The sequence below is a fragment of the Squalius cephalus genome, assembly GCF_949319135.1.
Source record: "Squalius cephalus genome assembly, chromosome: 20".
In the NCBI taxonomy this organism is placed as follows: Eukaryota; Metazoa; Chordata; class Actinopteri; order Cypriniformes; family Leuciscidae; genus Squalius; species Squalius cephalus.
In genome coordinates this window covers 32,802,843-32,814,264 of record NC_137141.1, presented here as the reverse complement: position 1 = coordinate 32,814,264, position 11,422 = coordinate 32,802,843, and the positions used below count along the sequence as shown (strand labels likewise).

At 42.0% G+C, this 11,422-nt stretch overlaps 1 long non-coding RNA gene across 1 annotated transcript; it reads left to right on the top strand.

Annotated features, from left to right (window-relative positions):
• The first annotated feature begins 1,612 nt into the window (after positions 1–1,612).
• On the top strand, positions 1,613–4,047 carry LOC307147693. The gene is made up of 3 exons (XR_013819352.1): positions 1,613–1,664; positions 1,799–1,863; positions 1,995–4,047. It is a non-coding gene; the product is annotated as an uncharacterized lncRNA (long non-coding RNA).
• Positions 4,048–11,422: the final 7,375 nt, after the last annotated feature.

The window sequence follows — 11,422 nt, the reverse complement described above, 5'->3', positions numbered from 1 at the left end:
TTTCTAAACCTGCAAAATAGCATGAAGGAACGTTTGCGCCTGAACACGCCTCCTTTTTTGCGCTGAACCGCCCAGGGAGCGCAAGTTCATTCCGTAGTTTAGCGACGTGCTTCTGTGGAGGGAAAAGCGTGCTTTGCGCGGGTGCAAAATAGGAATGATACATGCGTCGGTGTACAAAGTCAATTGCGCTGGGTGCAAGATAGGGCCCATAATGTTGCAGCTGATGATGCCACAGTGGAAGAGAAAAAATACATCAACGATGCGTATTTGCCCAGAACTCATGATCCACTAACTGGAAAGAGAGAGCAGTAATCTTTCCTCATTTGTATATAGCTAAAAAAATTCTTTGCATGCCAGCAACAAGTGTCCCTTGTGAGAGGATTTTTTCAAAGGCTGGAGAAATTATTTGTAAAAAAAGAAGTAGGCTAAGTCCTTCCACAGCAGAGAAATTAATATTTTTGAAGAAAAATCTCTAAAAAAAAATGAGACATTGTGGCTTGAATGTTGAGACATTGAAAATGAGACATTGTGGCAAAATATTAATTCTTTTATTAATATTCATTTTGCAGGACCAAAATAACATTATGCACAGTGAGGAGCCTATATGTTACAAGCTTCACATAGAAAACTACAATAATAAAAAAAGGTTCACTCTTAACCGAATTAGTTGACTTAACTCGCAAATCGCGTGGAAACCCGTTGCCCTATACCACTTTAGTTTTTACACAAGCTGAAACTAAACATGTTGAGTTGTATTAACATGGAACCCTAACTTTTTACACAAGCTGAAACTAAACATGTTGAGTTGTATTAACATGAAACCCTAACTTTTTACACAAGCTGAAACTAAACATGTTGTTGAGTGGTATTAAGCAGGGCTGTTGTGTTGTGCGCGCTGTGGGGCTGTTGTGTTGTGCGCGCTGTGGCTCCGCGTGAAAGATCGCTCTCTCTCTCACACACACTCTCTCTCTTTGGCAAAAATGCATCACAGACAAATGGTTCAATATTATTATATATAGAAGTGGCTGGCGAGATTAAATTTGCAAATGTAACCCAGGTTAAATAAAGGAGATCAAGTGTAATTTATTCACAATTTATTAACATATAATTTCCTTAATAAAGGTTTAAAAGTGATGTGTAAAAGCGATTTAGGTAAAACTGTTGAAGTTTTAAATTATTATTAGTTGATTTGTGATTGACCAATGAGAATGCTCCATCATCACGCGCTGTGTGTGTGGACGCGCGCGCACCTGTGTAACGAGAAAAGAGATAACTGAACGTAGAGGAGAGAAGACGCGAGTTGATCTCCGTGATCGAAGATAACATTAGATAGTTAAGAGAAAAGTAGAAACGCCTGTTAATTTGATTCATTTCATATCGTGAAGTGTATGGAGAAGCTGAGTGAATGTTATTGAGTCACATTTTACTCCGGTGAGTCAGCATAACCTTATAAATGGAAAAAAGTTCATGTATAAACTTAATAACACGATGAAAAAATATTAATTTGTTCGATCAAACAATGCTTAATTCCATTTTCATGTCGCATTTCAACCGTCTGTGGGTATAGTGAACCGCGTGGGTGTTCCTCGTTCACTGACGCCATTGCTGACCGTGCGTGCCTGTGAGACCCGCCTGGTTGAAAGCAAAAGACGATTAATATAGAGGTAAATGATTAATATAGGATTAAAAGTTCTTGTGGAAACAATATTGCTATGTTCTATTGTTTAATTTTAGTATTTCATTCTAAATTACTATAAGTGTGGTCATAGTGAACCGCGTGGTTATTCCTCCATTTCAGTTCACCGGCGCCATTATTGGTCACATGCGCCTGCGTGAGAAAGATCAAATGCGATTGTTCTAGAGGTAAATTAGTGTAATTTATCATTTCTTGAAAAAATGATATTTGTATGTTTAATTGTTTGTTTTGATTGTTTCGATCTTTGATGTGAGATTATTTCTGAAATCACTAAATGAGTGCTCTGGTCTGTGAACAGGCCAGGTTTTTTCTTCTTCCCTGTATTTCTATTTTTTTCCTTGGTTCCACGGATTGTGATCTTCTGCGACATCCCTTGAAATTTCACGTTTGATGGCGAGCCACCCGAATCTGCTACAGAGAAAGGACGATTCATAAAGAAGAGGACAATATCCTTTCTTTCATTCTCCAGTCTTGCTTGTTAAGCAAGACAATTACTATTTAGAGACTATTAAGTTCCCTGTCGATTTTGACTGACAAATACAGGGACTGATAGGAAACTGATCCGTGCTTTGAAGAGCATTGAACACTCTTGATGGTGTATGGTTTACCCATAGCCATAAATTTGATTGAAATTGATATGTGATATTTTGAGAAAAGTGTTGTGAAAAAAAAGAAGACACCACTATTTTATTCATTATTTTTTTGGTTTATTTTATTTCATTTTGTCATTGCATTTACCGGTCTGTACAATTATTTTATTTTCTTTTTTTGGGGGGGTAAAAGAAGAGTGCACTCTCAAGGGGAGATTTTCATGCTTGAGATTTGTACTATTGCCTGATACTGTGTTTATTCTGTTTATTATTTTCACTATAAATCAAATTACATACCAGTTCGTATCTAACTTGTGTTGTCTGTTGTTTCTCACCACAACCCGCTACCTCCTTTACGAATTTTAAAATCTTCTGATAAATCTATTTGCACCAACAGCTATTCATTTAATTAACTGTTAAATTCTTAGACACCTGTTACATAAACTTTGGCGAGCCAGCCAGGAGGTGGCGCTGTTGCTGAGAACTAACAGCTGCACATTAAACAGGAACATTTTAGGTTTCTTTTCTTTTGCTCTCAAACAAGCACCTATAATGGAGATTATTGAAGCTGAAGGGATTATTATCCCAAACTCCGTAATAATCAGTGGTTTAACCGACACTGAGAGCGATGACGAATTGTTTGATGCTCTGAAACGTCACGGGTCGTTTGCCAAAACCGTGCGCATCGATGACAAAGAATCCGAGTTCTACCAAAACGTAATCGTTGAGTACAACAGTAATCAAGCGTTGCAATCACTTGAACCAAAATTGCCGTATACTCACCAGCTGTCAAGCGAACCAGGTGTTAAGTGCGATGTGAGAGCGTTAGCCAGTGTGTTTACACAGCAACTGGGTAGTTGCATAACAAAATCCTACCTGGACAGATTAAAAGAAATAGCAGAACTGAGCGGAAACAACTTTGAGTCTATTCTGAGTGAAATGCTGTCGCAAATGAGCGCTGACCTCCCACCAGAGCCTGCTGTTTCTGGTAGTACTGGTGACCATACCTGTGAGAAACCGTATTGGGCATCTCCGGATGGGAATTTCGACCCAATTCGTAATCCGCCGAGTCAGATAGATGACGTACCATCCCAACCTACTCCTATCAATTTGATTGAGCCAACCCTTCGCACGTCGTCCAAATTTCTCAACCCGCCTGAGGTCCAAAGACTAGTAGTTGAGCATGTTGTGCGGAGCAGTGAAGTGGTTGCTCAAGGGCAGGTGCAGCCCAGGCTCAGAGTGTTTTCAGGAAAATGCCCCAGGCCTGGAAACGAGGTAGATTACGACATTTGGCGTTCTAGTGTCGAATTCATTTTGAAAGATCCCTCTTTGTCCGATTTGCATGCATCTAGGCCAGTGGTTCCCAACCTTTTTTAACTCACGGCCCACACAGCCAAACACATATGTTTCCGCGGCCCACTACAAAAGAATTTAAACGATCCCGCTTTTTGTGTCGGGTTAACTAAGTACTCGGAAGCAAGGCTGTTAATTGTCTTTATTGAATAAACTGGTAATATATTGAATAAACAGAAAATATACATAACGGATCAGCAAGCCCCCACAGGCTCGGGTTGACATTTCGAAAACGGGAAAACCAAATCCAGGCAGAGGTCGGCAGCGGGTAGAACATCAGCGAGCCGAAGAGCCGTCAGAGGGAACAGGCAGAACTGGGTTGAAACGAGCAGTCAAAACCGGCAGAGAAATGGAGCACTGGACAAAGCAAGACTAGAGTCAGACTAGAGTGACAAGCGCAAATCGAGAGCAGGCAAAAAAAAAAAAAAAGACACATTAAAGGGAAACGGAACTGCAATATGTAAATCAATTTAAAACAACAACCATGAAACAAAATTAGCTAAATGGATAACATGCACAAAAAAAAAATCTCAACTTGTTTACAAGACAATTAGAAATGAAACTATAAACAAAAATCTTTGTCACTCACCTAATGCGAAGGTTGGTGTTGTTTCGCATTTACTAAGCGCTGTATGTCGGGCTGAAGGGAAGAAAGTTGCAAGCGGAGATCAGGCTCGACGTTAAGCTTATTCCGGTATTTTGTCTTGAGTGCCACCAATGCAGAAAATCCTGCTTCACATAAGTATGTTGTCGGAAATGGCATCAAAAACTTAAGAGCTTTGTCAGAAAGATCAGGATACTCGGAGAATGTATGAATCCAGAAATCCGTCAATGTTTTTTGAGAAAACGTCAATTTTAAAGCACTGTCACAAGACATGTCAATGAGGCTGTCGTGCTCTTTTGCACTTAAACTTGTGACGGCTCCCTCACACAAGTTTGCAAAAGGATTTTCCATCCAGGCAATCTGAGCATCTGGAGATGGAAAGTAGTCACGCAACTGGCTCTTCAGTCCTTGGAGATGCTCCTCAATCAGCTTTTTAACCAAGGTGGGTAGGCTCTAGGGATGCTCCGATACCAGTTTTTTCAGAACCGATCCGATCCGATACCAAAAATTCTGAGTATTGACCGATACCAATACCGATCCGATACCAGTGCAGTTTTTTTTTTTAAATCAAGTAGAATTTATGTAACTCTGTGTGTTGAACTGATAATCACTATTTTGTGTTAAACACAATCTACTTAATACAGACTAGACAACTTAGTTATAAAGAAAAACAAATAAAAAATGTATGATCATAATCTATGACAAACATGCTATTATAAACTAGATTAGTGGATAATTCATCAGTAAAATTTATTCTAGAAAAATCACAAGTGTAGTAATAAATCTGGTAAAACTTTAGACATTGCAATTTGTATTGTTGTAAAATACATTCATGAAAAACAAGATCAGAAAGATTTAAAAAATATAGGCTAGCCTACTATAAAATTAAGATTTTTTTTTTATAGCGCAGCACCATATGAAAGATCGGGCAGAACAAGAAAGTCTATTAATAATCTTTCATTGCGCAAAAGTATTATAATACGAAAGGCTCCAATACAGTGCGGCACAAAGCGCTTATGCACAACCCGTGTGCAGAATGATGCGCTCGAAGCAACACGAGTCACAGCGCGCAGGCGGCGCAGCCAGCGCGTCGAGTCCACATTAAACACAGTTCAAAGCACTGAGGAAATACATATTGATGCGTAGTGTATTATACAGTGTCTATCTTTGAAAAAGTTTATTCAGCCTTTTCTTTTAACAGTTTTAAATTTCAGTTACTATGCGCGTGAAGAACAGTCATAGCGCTCTAACAGTTACTCCATTGAGATCCAACAGACACCCGGTAGAAAGTAACATGATTAAGGTACAGCAATACAGACCAGCAAAATAAAGTAATTTTATACAAACCATAGAACTTTATCTACAGATCAAGTACAATAATATTAACATTGAATCATCGTGTTGAGAGTTTCATCGCGTAGACTGACGTAACCGAACGCGCTGTTTGAATGCTAGAGTATGATTGACGGCTGCAGCGGAGGAAAGACGTGAACTTGAATTTAACGACTTACATATTAATTTCTACCTCATATTAGACTATTAAATGGCTTCTGAACACTTATAATATAGTGCACGAAAACTTTATAGTGCTTTATAATACATTTGTGCCTTTTTTGGGGGCTTAACAATGACAGAATAGTAATACTCACAATATCGGATTTGGATCGGCTTCGTCTGATCGATACCCGATCCGGCCAAAATGGCAGTATCGGAGCCGATACCGATACTGAATATCGGATCGGCGCATCCCTAGTAGGCTCATGGCTTCTTCTGTCAAAAGATGTGACAAATTTTCAAACGATTCAGAGTTTGATTTGCAAATTCGTCCGGCCCAAATGTCCAGTTTCTTTATTGTGGCTTCAATTTTATTTTGGACTTGAAACGCTGTCACTGATTTGCCCTGAAGACTCAAGTTCACACCATTTAGGTGATTGAAAATATCAGAAAGGTAGGACAATTTTGCAAGCCACTCGAAATCACAGAGTCGGTCTGAAAGGGGAAATTTTGAGTCAGATAAAAAAATCCGTGCTTCGTTGCGTAATTCAAATAGACGAGTAAGCACCCTGCCTCGTGAAAGCCATCGTACCTCAGTGTGTAACAGAAGCTGAACATGGTCACTTCCCATTTCTTCACAGAGTAGTCGAAACAGACGTGACTGAAGGGGCCTAGTCTTTATGAAATTGACGATTTTAACAGCCTCATCCAAGACGCATCTGAGATCTGTGGGCATCTTTTTGGTAGCTAGCGCCTCCCGATGTAAACTGCAGTGGACAGAGCTCATGAGCGGCGCAGCTGTTTTTACGCGCGCAACGACTCCGTTGCGATGTCCCACCATGGCTCTTGCTCCATCTGTGCTCAGACCCACGCATTTAGACCAGTCTGTTCCATTTGAAACAATGAACGCATTCAAAATATCAAATATGGCTTGGGCAGTTGATTGCGCCGGCAGCGGCTTACAGAAAAGGAAATCTTCTTGTAATTCTCCATTATGCACATACCGTACAAAGGCAAGGAGGTTGGAAAGGTTTGCTATATCGGTTGATTCATCCAACTGTAGGGCATAAAAGGGACTCTCTCGAATGTTTTTGACCAACTTCTGAGTTATATCATCTGCCATTTCATTTATTCTTCTCTCGACTGTATTATCTGAAAGTGAAATCAGATTTAACTGCTTGCGGGCCTTTTCTCCACACATCACGTCAACCATTTCTTTCGCAGCAGGTAAAATCAAAGTTTCACCAATTGTGTGCGGTTTTCCAGCCTTTGCAATGAGCTTTGCAACACGATAAGATGCCTCCACTGCTTTACTGTTGTCGTTGCCAGAGAACGCTGTTTCAAGAGTTTTTTTCCTGCTTTGGTACTCTTTAAGTTTGTTCTCAAAAAATTCTATAGGCTTGGATGCATATTCACTATGCTTTGTTTCCAAGTGCCGGCGTAGTTTGATTGGTTTTAAAGCTTCATTTGACAGTATTTCTGAGCACACAACACAGAGCGGTAGCTGCTCGTTCTCTGTTCCAACATATGTGAAACCCAGCGCTAGGTAGTCGCTACTATATTTTCTTCGTTTAGGTTTATTTTGAGGCTTTTCAGTGTCAGGCTTACTTGTTGCTGAAGAAACGTCTGTATTTTTTCTTTTCAGCGATTCTGTTGTCAACCATTTATCCATTTTTAAATCTGCTTCAGCATGTATGAATCAAAACTATTTTAGATAGTCTAAGTTGGCGGGTTGTTATTAAACCAATCAGCGAGCTTGAATAGTGAACGCATAGTAACAGTTTATTATTTAATTTCTCATTATTTAATTATATATGAAATTATGATTTATTTGATTTTGACTAGACATTTTTTATTATATTAACAATATTACAATTTCTATTAATAATAATTGGCGGCCCCCCTGCAATACCGCGGCCCACAGGTTGAAAACCACTGATCTAGGCGAATACTAGACAGTCTTTTGCCGCCTGCGGCGGATGTTATAAAGCATCTGAATCCCGAATCTCCTCCTTCCGCTTACCTCCAGCTGTTGGACTCCGCTTTCGGGGCTGTGGAGGACGGGGACGAATTGTTAGCGAAATTCATGAACACGTTGCAGGATGCGGGTGAAAGGCCATCTACTTATCTGTACAGGTTACAGTCAGCTTTAAGTGCAACGGTCAAAAGAGATGGTATTGTCCCAGCAGAGGCAGATAGGCATCTCCTAAAGCAGTTTTGCAGGGGCTGCTGGGATAATGACTTAATCACCGAACTACGACTAGAGCAAAAGCGAAACAATCCTCCTTCCTTTGCACAGCTTCTCCTTATGCTTCGTACAGAGGAGGATAGACATACTGCGAAAGCAACTCGAATGAAGCAACACCTTGGGTCTTCTAAGCAGAGAGCGTTTATGCACTCTCAGAAAGCGTGGGTTTCTGCTGAGTTAGAACGAGACGAAGCTCCTAGAGTGAGCCCTCTTGAAACTGAAACGCGCGAGTTAAAGAAGCAGATTGTCAAGTTGCAGAGTCAGTTAGCTAATCTTGCAGTCCGACCAAAACATCTAAAGAGAACTCCGTCGCGAGAGGTAGTCAAAAGGCCTGCACCACCTGACCAAAAGAAGTCAGGGGCTACTGCGAGTGTAGTTCCAGTCAATAAGAAGCCAACTGATAGACCTAGGCCGTGGTACTGTTTCACATGTGGTGAGGATGGCCACATTGCATCGTCTTGTAGTTCTGAGCCAAACCCCGAGCTTGTCGCTACTAAACGTAGGCTGTTAAGGGAGAAACAGTCACAGTGGGAGTCACAGAATCCCTCTACTAGCTCAGATTTAAACTAGAGGCAGTTCCCGTCGCGGGACATACAGGAACTGAGTTTAAATCGAGTGGTCCCATTGTAAATCGTGTCTTAAAGAAATGCCAAACTTCTAGGAAGCAGAGTGCAAACCTACCTAAGGGCTTAGTTGGAGCTAGATGTGTCGCCGAAGTCAGCATAGCTGGTAAGAAATGTCATTGTCTACTCGACACTGGATCGCAGGTCACAACTGTGCCTAAGTCTTTTTATGAACGACACCTCTCAGAGCACCCGATTAACCCTCTTGACGATATTTTGGAAGTAGAAGGCGCCAATGGTTTGTCCGTTCCGTACGAAGGTTACGTAAAGGTAGACATCACTTTCCCTGAGTAGTTTTTGGGTGCGACTATTGAAGTGGCCACGGTAGCTTTAGTCGTTCCAGATGTAAAGTCTCACACTCCGCCTTTGATCTTAATAGGTACAAACACTCTCGACATCCTCTATGAGCAGCAGTTAGTGGCAGTATCCCCGAAGCACCAGCCATCTCTATTTGGGTATAGAGTGGTTTTGAAAACTCTTGAAACAAGGCGAAAGCAGAACACAAGTGGTGTTCTGGGTCATGTGAGATTAAGAGTCAACGTACCGGAGGTCATGTCGGCTGGTCAAACTGTCGTGGTGAAAGGCTCTGTTGTGGTACCCGGTGGGATAGATAAGTGTGTAGTGGTAGAACACCCGTCTGAGTCCTCCTTACCTGGTGGTGTGTTTGTGAAGCGCTGCTTACTTACCCCTTCTAGTAGTCAGTCTGTCTGGTTACCTGTGGTACTAAAAAACGAAACGGAGCATGATATAGCCATTCCCCCAAAATGCATAATAGCAGAGCTGCATGTGGTTGAATCCGTGCTTCCCCAGCAGAGTGTTTCGCCTATTAGTGAGCATTTACCTACTCAGGAGTCCAATTTTGCGTTAAATTTCGGTGAGTCCCCTTTGCCACAAGAATGGCGGGACCGCATTTCAGCAAAACTCAAAGAAATGCCTGATGTTTTCAGCCAACACGATTTAGATTTTGGGCATACGCAAAAGGTGAAACATCGTATACATCTGCACGATGAAACTCCCTTTAAACATAGGGCCCGACCGATCCATCCGCAAGATCTGGAAGCCGTCCGCAGACATCTGAGCGATCTTCTCGCAAGCAACGTTATTCGCGAGTCTGAATCCCCTTTTTCTTCGCCTATTGTAGTGGTGCGAAAGAAAAACGGAGATGTACGGTTGTGCATAGACTACAGGAAGTTAAACCTCCAGACCGTGAAAGACGCCTATGCATTACCCAATCTCGAGGAGACGTTTTCCGCCTTAACTGGGTCAAAATGGTTTTCTGTACTCGATCTGAAATCTGGGTATTACCAGATAGAGGTGGAAGAAGCAGACAAACCTAAAACCGCCTTTGTCTGTCCCCTGGGGTTTTGGGAGTTTAACCGCATGCCTCAGGGGGTCACTAACGCCCCAAGTACTTTTCAGAGATTGATGTAGAAGTGTATGGATGATATCAATCTCAGGGAAGTACTTGTCTTCCTGGACGATCTGATCATATTTTCTGAAACTTTGGAAGAGCATGAAAGACGGCTGTTAAAAGTTCTTTCTCGGCTCAGAGAGTATGGGCTAAAACTTGCCCTTGAAAAGTGCAAATTTTTTCAGACGTCCGTTCGTTATTTAGGGCACATAGTGTCAGAGCGTGGAGTAGAGACCGATCCAGAGAAAGTGCAAACCTTAAAAACCTGGCCGAGTCCCACAAACCTTAAAGAGTTAAGGTCGTTTTTGGGCTTTTCGGGGTATTACCGCCGATTTATTAAAGATTATTCTAGGGTTGTGAAGCCACTCACCGACTTGACTGTAGGGTATCCGCCGACTAGGAAAAGTGGCAAACGGAGTGAGAGTAAGGGTCCATACCATAACCCTAAAGAGTCGTTCGGGAACCGTTGGACGCCGCTTTGTGAGGAAGCGTTTCGGTCTGTTATCGACAAACTAACTACTGCGCCTGTGTTGGGCTTTGCAAACCCTAAACTTACCTACTTCCTACATACAGATGCCAGCACCAAGGGGTTAGGAGCAGCCTTGTATCAGGAACAGGAAGGGCAGATGCGAGTCATTGCATATGCGAGTAGAGGTTTGTCCCGCAGTGAGTCCAATTACCCGGCGCACAAGCTTGAGTTTCTTGCCCTTAAATGGGCAGTAACTGAAAAGTTTAGAGACTATCTGTATGGTAGCCAATTCACCGTCATTACCGACAGCAACCCTCTAACTTATGTTCTAACCACGGCGAGACTAGATGCGACTAGCTACCGGTGGCTTGCTGCCCTTTCCACTTTCTCTTTTAAGTTACAGTACAGAGCAGGCAAGCTAAATGCGGATGCTGATGGTCTATCAAGGCGACCACAGGAACAGTTGCCCGAAAATCCTTTATCTCAAAAAGAGTACGAACGAATTCAACAGTTTATGCAGAATCATCTCACGGAAGCTGCAGATTCTTGTGACACCGCAAGTGAAGTAGTTCAGGCTATATGTGAGAAACATCTGGTCAGACAGCCAACGGACGTTGGGTGTGGTGCTGCGTTTGTTGAATCTCTTGCACTTTACCCTGATGCTGTACCTGATAGTTATGAACAAGAAGGTGATTTTGAGGGGTTACCTGTTGTATCTTACCTGTCCGGGAACCTCGGTGATGAGCAAAGAGCAGATCCAGTCATTCGGGAAGTAGTATCTTGCCTAGAGTCGGGAGAAAAGCCTCCACCAACAGTCAGGAGGGAACTCCCAGATCTTCCTTTCTTTCTAAGAGAGTGGAACCGTCTTGAGTTAAAAAGTGGGGTGCTTTACCGGAAACGGCAGGTAGATGAATTAGTTACTTATCAACTTGTG